Genomic DNA, 20,152 nt, shown 5'->3' on the forward strand with positions numbered 1-20,152 from the left:
GAGCATCGTGCAAAATAAAGTATGCAAACGTTTTAAAAAATTGTACCTGTACATTATTTTATTATCATGGAATCTTGAGATAAATTCCATTTGTCAGAGAGAGGGAGAGAGGGGCGAGGTGGGGAGGTAAAGAGGGTGAGGTGGGGAGAGAGAGAGAGAGAGAGAGAGAGAGAGGTGGAGAGAGAGAGAAAGAGGGGGGTAGAGGGACAGAGGTAGAGAGAGACAGAGTGGAGAGAGAGAGAGAGAGAGAGAGAGACAGACAGAGGTAGAGAGAGAGAGACAGAGGTAGAGAGAGAGGGGTATAGGTAGAGAGGGGTATAGGGGGAGAGAGAGAGAAAGAGGGGGGTAGAGGTAGAGAGAGGGGTAGAGGGACAGAGGTGTAGAGAGGGGTAGAGGTAGAAGAGAGAGGGACAGAGGTAGAGGGACAGAGGTGTAGAGAGGGGTAGAGGTAGAGAGAGAGGGACACAGGTAGAGGGACAGAGGTGGAGAGAGGGAGAGAGAGAGAGGGGTAGAGGTAGAGAGGGGTATAGGGAGAGAGAGAGAGAGAGAGAGAGAGAGAGGGGGGGGGGTAGAGAGAGAGAGGGGGACAGAGGTAGAGAAAGAGAGGGGGACAGAGGTACAGAGAGGGGTAGAGGTAGAGAGCGACAGCGGTAGATAGGGATAGAGGTAGAAACGGATAGAGGCAGAGAGGGATAGAGGCAGAGAGGGATAGAGAGAGAGAGGTAAGAGGGGAGAGGGAGAGAAAGTGGTAGGGAGAGGGTAAAGGGGAGAGAGTTTCATAGATAAGGCAAGAGCATCCTGCAAATAAAGTATGCATACATTTTAAAAAATTGTACCTTTACATTATTTTATCATCATGGAATCTTGAGATAAATTCCATTTGTCAGAGAGAGGGAGAGGTGGAGAGGAAAAGAGGAGGGCGAGGTGGAGGAGGAAAAGAGGGCGAGGTGGAGGAGGAAAAGAGGGGGGGTGGAGGAGGAAAAGAGAGCGAGGTGGGGGAGGAAGAGAGGGAGAGAGAGAGGGAAAGAGAGAGAGGGAGAGAGGGGGAGAGTGGGAGGGAGGGGAGAGGGAGGGAGAGATAAGGGGAGAGATTTCATAGATAAAGCAAGAGCATCGTGCAAAATAAAGTATGCAAACATTTTAAAAAATTGTACCTGTACATTATTTTATTATCATGGAATCTTGAGATAAATTCCATTTGTCAGAGAGAGGGAGAGGTGGGGAGGTAAAGAGGGCGAGCTGGGGAGGTAAAAAGGGTGAGGTGGGGGAGAGAGAGAGACAGAGTGGAGAGAGAGAGAGAGAGAGAGAGAGAGAGAGGGGTAGAGGGACAGAGGTAGAGAGAGAGACAGAGGTGGAGAGAGACAGAGGTGGAGAGAGAGGGACAGAGGTAGAGAGAGAGGGGTATATATAGAGAGGGGTATAGGGGAGAGAGAGAGGGGGGCAGAGGTAGAGAGAGGGGTAGAGGGACAGAGGGGTAGAGGTAGAGAGAGAGGGACAGAGGTAGAGGGACAGAGGTGTAGAGAGGGGTAGAGGTAGAAAGAGAGGGACACAGGTAGAGGGACAGAGGTGGAGAGAGGGAGAGAGAGAGGGGGGAGAGGTAGAGAGGGGTATAGGGAGAGAGAGAGAGAGAGGTAGAGAGAGAGAGGGGGACAGAGGTAGAGAGAGAGAGAGGGGGACAGAGGTGGAGAGAGAGAGACAGAGGTGGAGAGAGAGAGAGAGACAGAGGTGGAGAGAGAGAGGGAGAGAGAGGTGGAGAGAGAGAGAGGTGGAGAGAGGAGAGAGAGACAGAGGTGGAGAGAGGGAGAGAGAGAGAGAGAGAGAGACAGAGGTGGAGAGAGAGACAGAGACAGAGAGAGAGAGAGGGGGTAGAGGGACAGAGGTAGAGAGAGAGACAGAGGTGGAGAGAGAGAGAGGGACAGAGGTAGAGAGAGTGAGGGACAGAGGTAGAGAGAGAGGGACAGAGGTAGAGGGACAGAGGATTGAGAGAAAGGGACATAGGTGGAGAGAAAGGGACAGAGGTGGAGAGAAAGGGACAGAGGTGGAGAGAAAGGGACAGAGGTGGAGAGAAAGGGACAGAGGTAGAGAGAAAGGGACAGAGGTGGAGAGAGAGAGGGAGAGAGAGGGGTAGAGGTAGAGAGGGGTAAAGGTAGAGAGGGGTAGAGGTAGAGAGGGTAAAGGTAGAGAGGGGTAGAGGTAGAGAGGGGTAGAGGTAGAGAGGGGTAGAAGGGGTAGAGGTAGAGAGGGGTAGAGGGACAGAGGTAGAGGTAGAGAGAGAGGTAGAGGGACAGAGGTAGAGGTAGAGGGACAGAGGTAGAGGGACAGAGGTAGAGCAGAGGTAGAGAGAGAGAGAGGGACAGAGGTAGAGAGGGGTAGAGGTAGAGAGGGGTAGAGAGGGGTAGAGGTAGAGAGGGGTTAGAGGGACAGAGGTGGAGGTAGAGGTAGAGAGAGAGAGAGAGAGAGAGGGCAGAGGTAGAGAGGGGTAGAGGTAGAGAGGGGTAGAGGTAGAGAGGGGTAGAGGGACAGAGGTGGAGGTAGAGGTAGAGAGAGAGGGGTAGAGGTAGAGAGGAGTAGAGTAGAGAGGGTAGAAGGACAGAGGTGGAGGTAGAGAGAGAGAGAGGGGTAGAGTAGAGAGGGTAGAGAGAGAGAGGAGAGAGAGAGGGGGTAGAGGGACAGAGACGGAGAGAAAGGGACGGAGAGACAGAGACGGAGAGACAGGGAGAGAGACAGAGGGGTGGAGAGAGACAGAGGGGGTGGAGAGAGACAGAGGGGGTGGAGAGAGACAGAGGTAGAGAGAGAGGGGGGCAGAGAGAGGGGTAGAGGTAGAGAGAGAGAGAGGGGGGGTAGAGGGCGAGAGGGGGTAGAGGGCGAGAGAAGGGGTAGAGGGCGAGAGAGGGGTAGAGGGCGAGAGAGGGGTAGAGGGCGAGAGAGGGGTAGAGGGCGAGAGTGAGAGGGTAGAGGTAGAGAGGGGGTAGAGAGAGAGAGAGAGGTAAGGGGAGAGGGAGAAAGAGGTAATGGTGGAGAGGGAGAGAAAGTGGTAGGGAGAGGGGTAAGGGGAGAGAGTGACTTAGATAAAGCAAGCGCATTGTGCAAAATAAAGTATGCAAACATTTAAAAAAATTGTACCTTTATAATATTTTATTTTCTTTTCATGGAATCTAGAGATAAATTCCATTTGTCAGAGAGATGGAGAGGTGGGGAGGTAAAGAGGGTGAGGTAGGGAGGTAAAGAGGGCGAGGTGGGGAGAGAGAGAGAGACAGAGGTGGAGAGAGACAGAGGTGGAGAGAGACAGAGGTGGAGAGAGACAGAGGTGGAGAGAGACAGAGATAGAGAGAGACAGAGATAGAGAGAGACAGAGATAGAGAGAGACAGAGATGGAGAGAGACAGAGATGGAGAGAGACAGAGGTGGAGAGAGACAGAGGTGGAGAGAGAGAGAGAGAGACAGAGGTGGAGAGAGAGAGAGAGACAGAGGTGGAGAGAGAGAGAGAGAGAGAGAGAGACAGAGGTGGAGAGAGAGAGAGAGAGACAGAGGTGGAGAGAGAAATAGAGACAGATGTGGAGAGAGAGACAGAGGTGGAGAGAGAGACAGAGGTGGTGAGAGAGAGAGAGACAGAGGTGGAGAGAGACAGAGGTGGAGAGAGACAGAGGTGGAGAGAGACAGAGGTGGAGAGAGACAGAGGTGGAGAGAGACAGAGATAGAGAGAGACAGAGATAGAGAGAGACAGAGATAGAGAGAGACAGAGGTGGAGAGAGACAGAGGTGGAGAGAGACAGAGGTGGAGAGAGAGAGAGACAGAGGTAGAGAGAGAGGGACAGAGGTAGAGAGAGAGGGACAGAGGTAGAGAGAGAGGGGTATAGGTAGAGAGGGGTATAGGGGGAGAGAGAGAGAGAGGGGGGGGGGTAGAGGTAGAGAGAGGGGTAGAGGGACAGAGGTGTAGAGGTAGAGGGAGAGAGAGAGAGAGAGAGAGAGAGAGAGAGAGAGAGAGAGAGAGAGGTAGAGGGACAGAGGTGTAGAGAGGGGTAGAGGTAGAGAGAGAGGGACAGAGGTAGAGGGACAGAGGTGGAGAGAGGTAGAGAGAGAGGGGTAGAGGTAGAGAGGGGTATAGGGAGAGGGACAGAGGTGGAGAGAGAGTGAGACAGAGGTGGAGAGAGAGAGAGAGACAGAGGTGGAGAGAGAGAGAGAGAGAGAGAGACAGAGGTGAGAGAGAGAGAGAGAGACAGAGGTGGAGAGAGAGAGAGACAGACAGAGGTGAGAGAGAGAAATAGAGACAGATGTGGAGAGAGAGACAGAGGTGGAGAGAGAGAGAGACAGAGGTGGAGAGAGAGAGACAGAGGTGGAGAGAGAGAGAGAGAGGGGGGGTAGAGGGACAGAGTAGAGAGAGAGACAGAGGTGGAGAGAGAGAGGGACAGAGGTGAGAGAGAGAGAGGGACAGAGGTAGAGAGAGAGAGGGACAGAGGTAGAGAGAGAGAGGGACAGAGGTAGAGAGAGAGGGACAGAGGTAGAGGGACAGAGGATTGAGAGAAAGGGACAGAGGTGGAGAGAAAGGGACAGAGGTGGAGAGAAAGGGACAGAGGTGGAGAGAAAGGGGGAGAGAGAGGGGTAGAGGTAGAGAGGAGTAGAGGTAGAGAGGGGTAGAAGGGGTAGAGGTAGAGAGGGCTAGAGGGACAGAGGTGGAGGTAGAGGTAGAGGACAGAGGTAGAGGTAGAGAGAGAGGTAGAGGGACAGAGGTAGAGAGAGAGAGAGAGAGGGGTACAGAGGTAGAGAGGGGTAGAGGTAGAGAGGGGTAGAGGTAGAGAGGGGTAGAGGGACAGAGGTGGAGGTAGAGGTAGAGAGAGAGGGACAGAGGTAGAGAGGGGTAGAAGGGGTAGAGAGGGGTATAGGTAGAGAGGGGTAGAGGTAGAGAGGGGTAGAGGGACAGAGGTGGAGGTAGAGGTAGAGGGAGAGGGGTAGAGGTAGAGCGGGGTAGAGGTAGGGAGGGGTAGAGGGACAGAGGTGGAGGTAGAAGTAGAGAGAGAGGGGTAGAGGTAGAGAGGGGTAGAGGCAGAGAGAGAGAGGGGGTAGAGGGGACAGAGATGGAGAGTAAGGGATGAGAGACAGAGACGGAGAGACAGGGAGAGAGACAGAGGGTGGAGAGAAACAGATGGGTGGAGAGAGACAGATGGGTGGAGAGAGACAGATGGGTGGAGAGAGACAGAGGAGTGGAGAGAGACAGAGGGGTGGAGAGAGACAGAGGTAGAGAGAGACAGAGGTAGAGAGAGAGAGGGCAGAGAGAGGGTAGAGGTAGAGAGAGAGAGGGGTGTAGAGGTAGAGAGAGAGAGGGGGGGTAGAGGGCGAGAGGGGGTAGAGGGCGAGAGAGGGGTAGAGGGCGAGAGGGGTAGAGGGCGAGAGGGGTAGAGGTAGAGAGGGGTAGAGAGAGAGAGGTAAGGGGAGAGGGAGAAAGAGGTAATGGTGGAGAGGGAGAGAAAGTGGTAGGGAGAGGGGTAAGGGGAGAGAGTGACATAGATAAAGCAAGCGCATCGTGCAAAATAAAGTATGGAAACCATTTAAAAAAAATTGTACCTCTATAATATTTTATTATCATGAAATCTAGAGAAAACAAATTCCATTTGTCGGGGGGGGGGGGGGGGGTAGGGGATGGAGAGAGGGAGAGAAGTGGAGTGGAATAGAGGGAGAGAAGTGGGGTGGAAAAGAGAGCGAGAAGTGGGGTGGAATAGAGAGCGAGAAGTGGGTGGAATAGAGAGCAAGAAGTGGGGTGGAATAGAGAGCGAGAGGTGGGGAGGAATAGAGAGCGAGGTGGGGAGGAATAGAGAGCGAGGTGGGGAGAATAGAGAGCGAGGGGTAGAGGTAAAGAGAGAGAGGGGTAGAGGTAAAGAGAGAGAGAGGGGAAGGGAGGTAGAGGTAGAGAAAGAGAGGTAGAAGTAGAGGGAGAGGGGGAGAGGGGGAGAGAGACATAGAGAGGGGTAGAGGTAGAGAGCGACGCGCGGTAGAGAGGGATAGAGGTAGAGAGGGATAGAGGTAGAGAGGATAGAGAGAGAGAGAAAGAGAGAGGTAAGAGGGAAGAGGGAGAGAAAGTGGTAGGGAGAGGGGTAAGGGGGAGAGAGTTTCATAGATAAAGCAAGAGCATCCTGCAAAATAAAGTATGCCTACATTTTAAAAATTGTACCTTTACATTATTTTATTATCATGGAATCTTGAGATAAATTCCATTTGTCAGAGAGAGGGAGAGGTGGAGAGGAAAAGAGGGCGAGGTGGAGGAGGAAAGAGAGCGAGGTGGGGGAGGAAAGAGGGAGAGAGAGAGGGAAAGGGAGAGAGGGGAGAGGGGGGAGGGAGGGGGAGAGGGAGGGAGAGATAAGGGGAGAGATTTCATAGATAAAGCAAGAGCATCGTGCAAAATAAAGTATGCAAACATTTTAAAAAAATTGTACCTGTACATTATTTTATTATCATGGAATCTTGAGATAAATTCCATTTGTCAGAGAGAGGGAGAGGTGGGGAGGTAAAGAGGGCGAGGTGGGGAGGTAAAGAGGGCGAGGTGGGGAGGAATAGAGTGCGAGGTGGGGAGGAATAGAGTGCGAGGTGGGGAGGAATAGAGTGCGAGGTGGGGAGGTATAGAGGCCGAGGTGGGAGGAATAGAGGGCGAGGTGGGAGGAATAGAGGGCGAGGTGGGAGGAATAGAGGCGAGGTGGGGAGGAAAAGAGGGCGAGGTGGGGCGGAAAAGAGGGCGAGGTGGGGAGGTATGGAGATGGAGAGAAATAAAGTATGCAATACATTAAAAAATATAGTACATTTAAATTATTTGATTTTCATGGAATATTGATAAACAAAATTCCATTTGTCAGAGAGAGGGACAGGGGGGGGGGGCAGAGAGAGACAGAGAGAGCGAGCAGGGGGACAGAGAGAGACAGGGAGAGCAAGCAAGAGGGGGACAGAGAGAGAGAGCGAGCGAGAGGGGACAGAGAGAGAGAGAGCGAGCAAGAGGAGGACAGAGAGAGAGAGAGCGAGCAAGAGGGGGACAGAGAGAGAGAGAGCGAGCGAGAGGGGGACAGAGAGAGAGCAAGAGGGGGACAGAGAGAGAGAGAGCGAGCGAGAGGGGACAGAGAGAGAGAGCGAGCAAGAGGGGGACAGAGAGAGAGAGCGAGCAAGAGGGGGACAGAGAGAGAGAGCGAGCGAGCGGGGGACAGAGAGAGAGAGCGAGCGGGGCACAGAGAGAGAGAGAGAGCGCGAGCGGGGGACAGAGAGAGAGCGAGCGGGGGACAGAGAGAGAGAGAGCGAGCGGTGGACAGAGAGAGAGAGCGAGCGAGAGGGGGACAGGGAGAGCGAGGGGGTACAGAGGGGGACAGAGGGAGACAGAGGGAGAGAGGGGGAGGGGTCAACAGAGAGAGAGGGACAACATTCAAAAAATACAAACATCACGTCAATTTTGAAATCTTCATCGATAATTCTATTTTTAGGCATGGTTTTGAGAAATCAAAGCCACTTGTCTTTGCAATCTATAGGAAAAATAAAATAAAAATTATAATGTAAAACAAAAAACTTTAAAGAAAAATGTTGAGATGGTGTGGGAGAGGGCGTGTGTGTGTGTGTGTGTACACAAAAACACATAAATAGAGATACACAATCTGCAGGAAAAAAAAAAATAATAATTACCTGCAAATCCGCTTTTTAGTAACGCTCCGAGACAGAGTTTGAAAAAGATCTTCGGTAGGTCTATAAAAAAAAAACAAAGAAAAAAATTAGAAAATAGTTTTTTGAAAAATAATAAATAGTTTGAAAAAAAATAATTACCTGCAACTCAGCTGTACACTATTGCTTCGGAAAAGATTTCCGTAAATGGGTTCAATATAACTGTAACAAAATAATATAAAATTAATAAATAAAATTATAAATTGTCAATAAAGACGATTGTTATCATAAAATAAAAACTAAAACCACAAAAAAATAAATAAAATAAATATAAAAAAAAAACTAAAAACAACAAAATGGTGGGGTGTGGTTTAGCATACGTTTATAAAATCAAATAAAAATATAATTAAAAAATATATATTTATCGATTAAAAAAAAACACCCCATACAATGTTAAAAAATACACAACCAAAAGGAAAAAATAAAAAAGATAAATTGAAAAAAATATATATAAAAGAATGTAATGAAATAAACAATAATAATAATAAAAAAAATAAAAAAAAATTATATATATATATATATATATATATATATATATATATATATATATATATATATATATATATATATATATATATATATATATAAAAATAATTCGATGGGAAAAAAATACCTTTTATTATCAAAATTATTAAACTATCTTTATGGCTTTTATTAAAAATAGATACAAGCTAAAAATAAATAAATAAATAAAACAATATATTTTTAACACATTATATGTGCATCAATTCACAAACAAAAAAAACTATAAAACTAAAAAAAAAAAAAAATAAGGCCCAAAAAAAAAAAGGAAAAAAAAAAAAGGGAAAAAAAAAAAACAACATTTGAAGAAAAAGGCAATTTAAGACATTTAAGACAATTGTATAGTATTATAATAGAAATAGTTAAACTTACCTTGAAATAGCACAATAGCAGATCAGATGTTGGTTTCTTTGTTAAGAAAGCTGGGTCCTCGTGGTCCTCGTGCTGCGATCAGGTCTTCACAGGTAATACTGATCAGGTATACTGGTCAGTATTACCTTTTGCCCACGATTCAAATGGTGGTTTGTGAACCGCCCTCTGAACGTGGGTGTCGTCATGACGTCACTTCCCTTCTCTTTCTCGTGCGAGATCTTGAGCCTGGGCGCCGCACAGACTCCTGGGAACTAAAAACAACGATCCCAGGAGCCCCTGCGGCCGACAGGAAGAATTGACCTGCTGCTGAAGCCCCGCCCATTTCCGCAGCGGCTCTGCCCCTTTCCGGAATCTCCAGAGGCAGAAAATTTGAAAGAAGAAGAAAACAGAAGAAGACAGCAGAAAGGTAAGGGGGATATCTAGCGATTAGGGAAGGGGGGATCACATAGATGTAGGACTGTTAATTAGGGTGGACCTCCGCTTTAAGGCATCAACACGTTTACAGCTCTGGGATCTGTGGAATAAAATCTGTCCGCTCTGTGACAAAGCGGTGTGCGGCGTACGTTCCAATTAGCCCAGCTGATTCAAGAGCTCCTATAGATGTGCATCTGAAGCCTCTCTTCTGTGCATTTCACGCATGCGTTTTCACTTCCCAATGATGCACGCATGCATGAAATGCATATAATTGATTAGGTAGCGCCCTTTTTTTCTATTTTACTTTTTGCCATTAGTGTCTCACTAATTTTAGGAGCAGCACCTCTTCACGATTTACACTTGATTGGATAATTATTGGCACTGATTCCCTCCCTTTTTATCACAAAAGTGAATACAATCCTAAGTGAAAATGTCCAATTTGGGCCCAATTTGCCATTTTCTCTCCCCAGTGTCATGTGACTCATTAGTGTTACAAGGTCTCAGGTGTGAATGGGGAGCAGGTGTGTTAAATTTGGTGTTATCACTCTCACTCTCTCATACTGGTCACTGGAAGTTCAACATGGCACCTCATGGCAAAGAATGGCCTAGGCCAGTGATGGTGAACCTTGGCACCCCAGATTTTTTTGGAACTATATTTCCCATGATGCTCATGCACTCTGCAGTGTAGTTGAGCATCATGGGAAATGTAGTTCCAAAACATCTGGGGTGCCAAGGTTCATCATCACTGGCCTAGGCTATAAGAAGATTGCAAAGACCCTGAAACTGAGCTGCAGCACGGTGGCCAAGACCATACAGCGGTTTAACAGGACAGGTTCCACTCAGAACAGGCCTCGCCATGGTCGATCAAAGAAGTTGAGTACACGTGCTCAGCGTCATATTCAGAGGTTGTCTTTGGGAAATAGATGTATGAGTGCTGCCAGCATTGCTGCAGAGGTTGTAGGGGTGGGGGGGTCAACATGTCAGTGCTCAGACCATACGCCGCACACTGCATCAAACTGGTATGCATGGCTGTCATCCCAGAAGGAAGCCTCTTCTAAAGATGATGCACAAGAAAGTCCGCAAACAGAGTGCTAAAGACAAGCAGACTAAGGACATGGATTACTGGAACCATGTCCTGTAGTCTGATGAGACCACGATAAACTTATTTGGTTCAGATGGTGTCAAGCGTGTGTGGCGGCAACCAGGTGAGGAGTAAAAAGACAAGTGTGTCTTGTCTACAGTCAAGCATGATTGTGGGAGTGTCATGGTATGGGGCTGCATGAGTGCTGGCGGCACTGGGGAGCTACAGTTCATTGAGGGAACCATGAATGCCAACATGTACTGTGACATACCGAAGCAGGGCATGATCCCCTCCCTTCGGAGACTGGGCCGCAGGGCAGTATTCCAAAATGATAACGACCCCAAACACACCTCCAAGAGGACCACTGCCTTGCTAAAATAGCTGAGGGCAAAGGCCATGGACTGGCCAAGCATGTCTCCAGACCTAAACCCTATTGAGCATCTATGGGGCATCCTCAAACGGAAGGTGGAGGAGCACAAGGTCTCCAACATCCACCAGCTCCGTGATGTCGTCATGGAGGAGTGGAAGAGGTCTCCAGTAACAACCTGTGAAGCTCTGGTGACCCCCATGCCCAAGAGGGTTAAGGCAGTGCTGGGAAAATAATGGTGGCCACACAAAATATTGACACTTTGGGCAATTTGGAGATTTTCACTTAGAGGTGTACTCACTTTTGTTGCCAGTGGTTTAGACATTAATGGCTGTGTGGTGAGTTATTTTGAGGGGACAGCAAATTTACACTGTTATACAAGCTGTACACTCACTACTTTACATTGTAGACAAGTATAATTTCTTCAGTGTTGTCACATGAAAAGATAAAATAAAATATTTATAAAAAATGTGAGGGGTGTACTTACTTTTGTGAGATACCGTAAATATTTGAACTGTTCTGCATTGCTGACTATTGCAAAATAAAAGGTACAGCATTCTGAGAGTCTTTTTTATAGGAAATCATTTACTGTTTATGAACTGAAAGAGAAACTTTTGGAAGCAGCTGGGGGGAATTTGATCGCTGCGGGTATGATCGTGTCCTGGAGCACACAGCGGCCTCTTGTCTGCGGTGCACTTGTTTGTGTAGATTACTAATGGCAGAGGGTGTCCCTTGCGTGACTCAGACACAGTAACCCAAGCAACCACACCTCAACAAACAAAGCGAAATTCCATCTCGCTTCCCTTTTATGGTCAATCACATGCTGTGTGTAGGAGGGAGGGAAGAAGCAATCAGAGGCCTGGGATCGCTCGGCCTGCCTTTTTTCGGGAACATTTATAATGTTAGTAATAGCTAATCCTACATTTTCAATATCAGCAAATATTTATTGTAAAAGTAGGTGTGAACGATTGTCTTTTTTTTTTTATCCTCGTACATCTCAGGACTGCTGATTTGCTGCAGCCCCTTTGCAGTCACTTCCCATCTACATGCACTCCAGCGAATGGCTGCATGGCATTTTTCAGGGCCGCTGTTTGCATGTACCCGCAGATCCATCGATTACTTGCAGCTAGAGACAGGTGGTCTTGAACAATTAGAGATCGTTTACTACACGTAAAAAAAATAAAGAATTATAATGTCCATAGTCTGGGCACAGGTGCACTTTAACCACTTGCCTACCGGGCACTTTTACCCCCCTTCCTGCCCAGGCCATTTTTCAGTTTTCAGCGCTCTCACACTTTTAATGACAATTGCGTGGTCATACAGCACTGTACCCAAATGAATTTTTATTTTTTTTTGAGACAGACAGAGCTTTCTTTTGATGGTATTTGAAAAATGTTAAAATATTTTTTTTCTTAGTTTTGGTTTTAAAATTTTGTAAAAAAGTAATTTTTCTCCTTCATTGACGGGCACTGATAGGCAGCATTGACGGGCACTGATAAGACGGCATTGATGGACACCGATAAGGTGGCACTTATATGTGGCACTGATGGGCACTGATATGCCGCACTGATGAGCACTGATAGGTGGCACTGATGCTATATAAAAGTGTAGCGCTTCTCAGAAAATTTTTAGACACCAAACATAATTATGCCTTCCTTATAAGTGCAAAATTATACAAATGTGTTCAGTGAAAAATCTCACTGTGGAATGGTGCACATAACACATAAAAATATTAATGGCTTATATAAACATGTATTTGTGACTCAAAAATGAAAGAAAAGACTTTTCCCAAAAAATTCCAGGAAACTAAAAAAAGAAGAAAAAAGGGGAAAACAAAGTCCCAATAACACAGTACAGAGTCCTTTGTGTATAGTATCCTTCTATGATCCACAAGTGTGCAGGAAATATGTTGCACCTCCTTTCAGAAAAACTCGTGCAATAACCACGTGAAGATTCCCGTCACCAGGCGAATTGAACGCTTACCGGAGTAATTGGATCCTCACAAATTTACATTTGGGGGATCATACAGACTTTTGCAACCATATGCAGATTCTCACAGCAACCAGTTATCCAGGGGGGCCTCGAATATAAACAATCCCTTCATATGTTGAGAGGTAATTTTAACTCCAGCCAGATATATCCATAGGCATGCTTAAATACATACGAAGCGAAAACAGGGACCAAAAATAGTGTAATTCCGTTTTTATAGAAAAATAAAAGGTAAAAGTACAAAACTCACATGTGTACAGTAGTTTAAAGCGGGAGTCCACCGGGACTCCGCGTTTTTTTTTTTTTTTTTAAAAGCCAGCAGCTACAAATACTGCAGCTGCTGACTTTTAAAATAGTGACACTTACCTGTCCAGCGCGCCCGCGATGTCGGCACCCGAAGCCGATCGCTAGGTCGTCTGTCGGGTCCTGCCGCCGCCATCTTGGGTATGGGAATCAGGAAATGGAGCCTTTCGGCTTCATTTCCCGGTTCCCTACTGCGCATGCGCGAGCCGCGCGGCGCAATCCGGACGGTCCCCGCTGCCTCTGGGAACTGTGTGTTTCCCAGCAGGCAGCGGGGCACTTGCGCAAAGGGGCGGGCAGTTGCGGAAAGGGGCGTAATCTACGCCCCTTTCCGCAGACAGCTATCCCGGAAGTGGGTGCAGTTACCTGGATTATCCAGGTAACTGCACCCCCCTCCCCCCTGAAAGGTGCCAATTGTGGCGCCGGAGGGGGGGGGGATTCCGATGAGCGGAGGTCCATTTTAGGGTGGACCTCCGCTTTAAGCGCTTAGCAAGATAAAACGCGATTGCAGTAGAATTCCGACGCGTTTCGTCGTAGAAGACGTCATCTTTTTATATATTTTTTCATTTTTTAATAAGAATAGCGCAGTGTTTTGTTACAAAAATATTTAGGTGGCACTGATGGCCGACACTGATGAGGTGGCACTGATGGACACTAATGAGGTGGCACTGATAGACACTGATGAGGGAGCACTGATATGTGGCAGCCGATAACTGTCAAATCCTGTTTACATCCATGATCAGCTGTTATTGAACACAGCTGGTCACATGGTAAAGAGCCGTCGTGATTGGCTCCTGATGCATACCACAGGGGGTGTGCAGGAAGCGTGAGCATAGGAGGACATCACATCACAGCCTCCCGGCACAGTGCGGCCTTGCTTTAGCCGTCATTCAGCTATAGTGCGGTTCTGAAAGGGTTAAAGTCCACTTCACCATTAACCGTTTGCTGCCTGAGCTGTTTTTTATTTTTTGCATACATTTTGAATAAATAATTTTAAAGAGGAAGTAAACCCTGATGGGTTTACTTCCTCTTTGCAAAGCATAATGGGCTACTATGCATCGCATACTAGCCCATTATGTGTCACTTACATGACACAGGAGCCAGCGATGTCACCGCTGTCCCCTGTAGTATGGAGCTTCCATCTTCTTCTGGGTATTGTCAGGGCCGGGACAAGGGGTGGTCAGGAGGGACGGCTGCCCCTGGCGCAATGTTTCATTGCAGGGGCAGGGGGCACCCTGACCCTAACCCTAAGGGAAAGGGGGCGCAGTTTGGCATCTTTGCCCTGGGCGCTGGATGACCTTGTCCCGGCACTGGGTATCGCTGCTTCGGCCACTCACAGCGCAGGAGCAGCGATGACGTCACTCCCTCGCGCATGCACACGGGGGCCGCCACTAACGGCATATCGGAAAAGAACAGAGGAACTCTGGATAGCCGCACTTCAGATCAGATAAAGTGAATTGTGCCTTTATTGTTTCCACTAAAAAAACCTTCACATCATGCAAGTCACAACAGCAAAGGGAAAAAGAATATAGAACAAAAAATGCTGCCGCGTTTCATGCCGCTAGTGCGCCTGCATGCGCCGTAGACAGCGGTGACTGTCTTTTAGTAAATATCTCCTAACCCGTGTAGGTTTAGGAGATATTTCTTGGACCTACAGGTAAGCCTTAATCTAGGCTTACCTGTAGGTCAAAGTGGTTTGTAAGGGTTTACAACCACTTTAAGTCTGAAGACTAGTAAAAAGCCCCCCAAACATGACATTTTAATAAAAGCCTAGACCAGTGGTCTCCAAACTATGGCCCGGGGGCCAGATGTGGCGCTTTGCTTGTCTCTGTTCCGGCCTTTGGGACACTATTCCAACTGACACCAATGATGGGGCACTATTCCCCCTGCTAAGAACAATGATGGGGCACTATACCTCCCAGTGACACCGCTGATGGGGCACTATTCGTCCCATTGGTGCCAGCCATGGGGCACTATACCTCCCACCGACACCATCAATGGGGCACTGTTTGTCCCACTGGTACCAGCCATGGGGCACTATACTCCCACCGACACCATCGATGGGGCACTGTTCGTCCCATTGGTACCAGCCTTGGGGCACTATACCTCCCACTGACACCATCGATGGGGCACTGTTCGTCCCATTGGTACCAGCCATGGGGCACTATACCTCCCACTAACACCATCGATGGGGCACTGTACGTCCCATTGGTACCAGCCATGGGGCACTATACTTCCCACTGACACCATCGATGGGGCACTGTTCGTCCCATTGGTACCAGCCTTGGGGCACTATATGTCCTGTTATGATGGGGCAGTGTTTACTTACACTGACATTTTCTAATTATTATAATTACACTAGCCACCATTTGCCCCCCTATAGCCTGAAGGACAGTAAACTGGCCCTTTGTTTGAAAAGTTTGGAGACTCCTGTTCTACTCAATAAAACGGTGTTAGTTTTTTTTAATTTCACATGATATCAGCACAATGAAAATTTTCATAAAAAACAAACAAAAACATTCAACTTAATTTTAGAGCACAGGTGCTGAGTATATAGATAACCAACATGTTAAGGCTTAAAGATTTGATGAAATATTGAAATTATTATTATTATTATACAGGTTTTATATAGCGCCAACAGTTTGCACAGCACTTAACAAAATAAAGGCAGGCATTACAGTTACATTACAAATTGGTAGAAGTGGAATCAAGGGGCCCTGCTCATTAGAGCTTACAATCTAAAAAGGAAGGGTCAATAGCTGTGGGGGGATGAGCTGATGGAGGAAGTAAAACGGTGTTAGTTAGAAGCAGAATAGGCTTCTTTAACCACTTCCCGACCGCCGCACGACGATGTACGTCGACAGAATGGCACGGGCAGGCATAAGGGCTTACATGTACGTCCTTGCCTTCCCGAGGGTCGGGGGCCCGATCGGTCCCCCGCCCGGTGCCTGCGGCGGTCGGTATTCGTTCGGGAGCGATCCCGGATGAGGGGACGGCCATTCATTCATGGCCACCCCCTCGCGATCGCTCCCGACGAATGAAAATCCTCCGTGGCATCACTTCCTCTCCTGTAATGTAAACACAGGAGAGGAAGTGATGTAATCTCTCCTCCGTGTCGGTATTTTTCGTTCCGACACCGAGGAGAGAGGATCGGTGAGTTGCACCAACACGACACTACACAGTAGAACATGCCAGGCACACTCACACCCCCCCAATTACCCCTGCCCCCCAGTCACAGTGACACCAATGTCATTTTTTTTTTTTGCATTGGTGTCATTTGTGACTGTAATAACTGTTAGGGCAGTTAGGGTTAGCCCCCTTTAGTTCTAATGTACCCCCCTAACCCCCCCAATAAAGGTTTAACCCCGTGATCACCCCCCGTCGCCAGTGTCACTAAGGCTGGGTTCACATTGCAGCGGTTTATGAGAACGAATGTGATTCGCACCGCACTGCAGTGCAAATCACATCCGATCTCTGTGCGATTCGAGTTCAGCCATACAGATAGTATGGCTGAATTCGCATCGCACCCGCCGCACCCGCCGCAAATTCGCACGGGACCCTTTTTTTGGCCCGCAGCAGAATCGGATCGCATGGGTGTTCACACCATGCGATCCGAGTTTTCAGATCGCACTGCGATATGCGAACTGATCTGGGGGTGTCATTAACATTTCACTGACACTCCCAGCAGTTCGCATAGGGCAGTGTGAACTGCCGCCGGGAGGCATGCGATGCGGGAACCCGCCGCGGATTCGTGGCGTTCCCGCATCGCTCCAGTGTGAACCCAGCCTAATAAGCGATCGTTTTTCTGATCGCTGTATTAGTGTCACAGGTGACGCTAGTTAGGCAGGTAGGTATTTAGGTTCGCCGCAGCTTTTTATAGCGCCAGGGACCCCCATATACTACCGCATAAAGCCCCCTGATTGCCCCCTAGTTAACCCTTTAGCCAGTGATCACCAAATAACTGTTACAGGTGACGCTGGTTGGTTAGTTATTTTTTTATAGTTTCAGGGCACCCGCCATTTATTACCTAATAAAGGTTTAACCCCCTGATCTCCCGGCGGGTGTCATTTGTGACTGTAATAACTGTTAGGGCAGTTAGGGTTAGCCCCCTTTAGTTCTAAGGTACCCCCCTAACCCCCCCAATAAAGGTTTAACCCCGTGATCACCCCCCGTCGCCAGTGTCACTAAGGCTGGGTTCACATTGCAGCGGTTTATGAGAACGGATGTGATTCGCACCGCACTGCAGTGCAAATCACATCCGATCTCTGTGCGATTCGAGTTCAGCCATACAGATAGTATGGCTGAATTCGTGTCGCACCCGCCGCAAACTCGCACGGGACCCTTTTTGTGTGAACAACACCATGCGATCCGAGTTTGCAGATCGCACTGCGATATGCGAACTGATCTGGGGGTGTCATTAACATTTCACTGACACTCCCAGCAGTTCGCATAGGGCAGTGTGAACTGCCGCCGGGAGGCATGTGATGCGGGAACCCGCCGCGGATTCGTGGCGTTCCTGCATCGCTCCAGTGTGAACCCAGCCTAATAAGCGATCGTTTTTCTGATCACTGTATTAGTGTCACAGGTGACGCTAGTTAGGCAGGTAGGTATTTAGGTTCGCCGCAGCTTTTTATAGCGCCAGGGACCCCCATATACTACCGCATAAAGCCCCCTGATTGCCCCCTAGTTAACCCTTTCACCAGTGATCACCATATAACTGTTACAGGTGACGCTGGTTGGTTAGTTATTTTTTTATAGTTTCAGGGCACCCGCCATTTATTACCTAGTCTCACTAGTGTACCCCTAAATTTAGGGGTGTCTACTTTCCAAAATGGGGTCATTTGGGGGGGGTTTGTGCCATCTTGGCATTTTATGGCCTTCAAAACTGTAACGCCCTTAGAAAGCCTGAAGGCGGTGCTTGGTTTTCGGGGCCCCGTACGCGGCTAGGCTCCCAAAAAGTCCCACATATGTGGTATCCCCGTACTCAGGAGAAGCAGCAGAATTTATTTTGGGGTGTCATTTCACATATGCCCATGGCATGCGTGAGCAATATATCATTTAGTGACAACTTTGTGAAAAAAAAAAAAAAGTTTGTAATTTTCCCGCAACTTGTGGCAAAATATAAAATATTCCATGGACTCAACATGCCTCTCAGCAAATAGCTTGGGGTGTCTACTTTCTAAAATGGGGTCATTTGTGGGGGTTTTGTGCCATCTTGGCATTTTATGGCCTTCAAAACTGTAATAGGTAGTGAGGAGTGAAGTCAAATATTTACGCCCTTAGAAAACCTGAAGGCGGTTCTTGGTTTTCGGGGCCCCGTACGCGGCTAGGCTCCCAAAAAGTCCCACATATGTGGTATCCCCGTACTCAGGAGAAGCAGCAGAATTTATTTTGGGGTGTCATTTCACATATGCCCATAGCATGTGTGAGCAATATATCATTTAGTGACAACTTTGTGAAAAAAAAATAAAAAAAAATTAAAGTTTGTAATTTTCCCGCAACTTGTGGCAAAATATAAAATATTCCATGGACTCAAAATGCCTCTCAGCAAATAGCTTGGGGTGTCTACTTTCTAAAATGGGGTCATTTGTGGGGGTTTTGTGCCATCTTGGCATTTTATGGCCTTCAAAACTGTAATAGGTAGTGAGAAGTGAAATCAAAAATTTACGCCCTTAGAAAGCCTGAAGGCGGTGCTTGGTTTTCGGGGCCCCGTACGCGGCTAGGCTCCCAAAAAGTCCCACATATGTGGTATCCCCGTACTCAGGAGAAGCAGCAGAATTTATTTTGGGGTGTCATTTCACATATGCCTATAGCATGTGTGAGCAATATATCATTTAGTGACAACTTTGTGTAAAAAAAAAAAAATTATTATTTTTTGTCATTATTCAATCGCTTGAGGCAAAAAAAGAAAATATTCAATGGGCTCAACATGCCACTTATCAATTTCCTTAGGGTGTCTACTTTCCAAAATGGGGTCATTTGGGGGGGTTTTGTACTGCCCTGCCATTTTAGCACCTCAAGAAATGAGATAGGCAGTCGTAAACTAAAAGCTACGTAAATTCCAGAAAACGTACCTTAGTTTGTAGATGTGACAACTTTTGCGCAAACCAATAAATATACAATTATTGACTTTTTTTTTACCAAAGACATGTGGCTGAATACATTTTGGCCTAAATGTATGACTAAAATTGAGTTTATTGGATTTTTCTAATAACAAAAAGTAGAAAATATCATTTTTTTTCAAAATTTGCGGTCTTTTTACATTTATATCGCAAAAAATAAAAATCGCAGAGGCAATCAAATACCATCAAAAGAAAGCTCTATTTGTGGGAAGAAAAGGACGCAAATTTTGTTTGGGTACAACATTGCATGACCGCGCAATTACCAGTTAAAGCAGCGCAGTGCCAAATTGTAAAAAGACCTCTGGTCATTTACCAGCAAAATGGTCCGGTCTGAAGGTGGTTAAGGTGTAAATAACCCAACAGTGAAGAACAAGGGTGCTCAATGTTGCATGAAATTTAACATGAACCCCAACATTGAAACTAAATACATTAACAGCATATACTAATACAGTGTAATAAAGATATACATTGTGTAGTAATACATTAACAGCATATACTAATACAGTGCAATAAAAATATATATGTAATAACACCAGTTAGTGTAAACAAGCCCTATTAGAATATTATAATCTCAATAGTTCTGGTGCTCCAAGAAAAAAACATACAAAAAAGCTGAAAAAAGTTACATAAACAGCTGATATAACAACATTATAAAGTCCTGGTGAATGAATTCAAAACCCCCATGTATCCACGGTGACTTGTCCAAATTCTAAACCAACTGTAAACGTGAAACAGAAAATAAAGTACACCACCACCGTGTAGATAACAGTAGCTCCTTACCAGATACCCCAGTAAGGAGTGCGTATCTTAAAGATCAGGTCAGAGTATGCGTCAAACTCGGATCATCAAAGGGCCAAAAACTTCGGGAGCCGAACTCAAATGTATTCCAACCAAGAGGGAAAATGGTCCACCGTAAGAAGGAAAAGACACTCCAAATAGTGTAAAACCATTTATTATAAAATAAACATAAAAAGAAGTGCACTTACAAGCGTAAATGGACACAGGGCATATCATCAATGGAAAAGCGTCGGCCAATCGCAAACTCCAAACGATATCCTCTTCTATTACAATTTCTGATGAGGCAAAAAGCGTGTCACGCCACCCAACGCGTTTCGTGAAAAGTTCACGTCGTCCTGGGGTGTGGGTGACACGCCAAAATGCCCCAGATTTATAGTGGATGATGACCCGAGTCACCTCCTCCATTGAACCACTCAGCCGCACTTCCGGGTGTAGACCGGAAGTGACGCATATAGGTCATTAATTATATTAAAAACTACCCTAATGCACCACGAATTAGGGAACGA

At 47.0% G+C, this 20,152-nt stretch overlaps 1 long non-coding RNA gene across 1 annotated transcript; it reads right to left on the minus strand.

Moving 5' to 3' along the window:
• Positions 1–6,680: 6,680 nt before the first annotated feature.
• LOC143988237 (uncharacterized) lies at positions 6,681–11,157 on the minus strand. The gene is made up of 4 exons (XR_013276798.1): positions 10,925–11,157; positions 7,784–7,843; positions 7,646–7,705; positions 6,681–7,488 (listed from the first exon to the last, which is right to left on the minus strand). It is a non-coding gene; the product is annotated as an uncharacterized LOC143988237 (long non-coding RNA).
• Positions 11,158–20,152: the final 8,995 nt, after the last annotated feature.

Source organism: Lithobates pipiens, unplaced genomic scaffold (genome assembly GCF_037356315.1).
Source record: "Lithobates pipiens isolate NorthernLeopardFrog02 unplaced genomic scaffold, aLitPip1_a1.2 Scaffold_1, whole genome shotgun sequence".
Classification (NCBI taxonomy): Eukaryota; Metazoa; Chordata; class Amphibia; order Anura; family Ranidae; genus Lithobates; species Lithobates pipiens.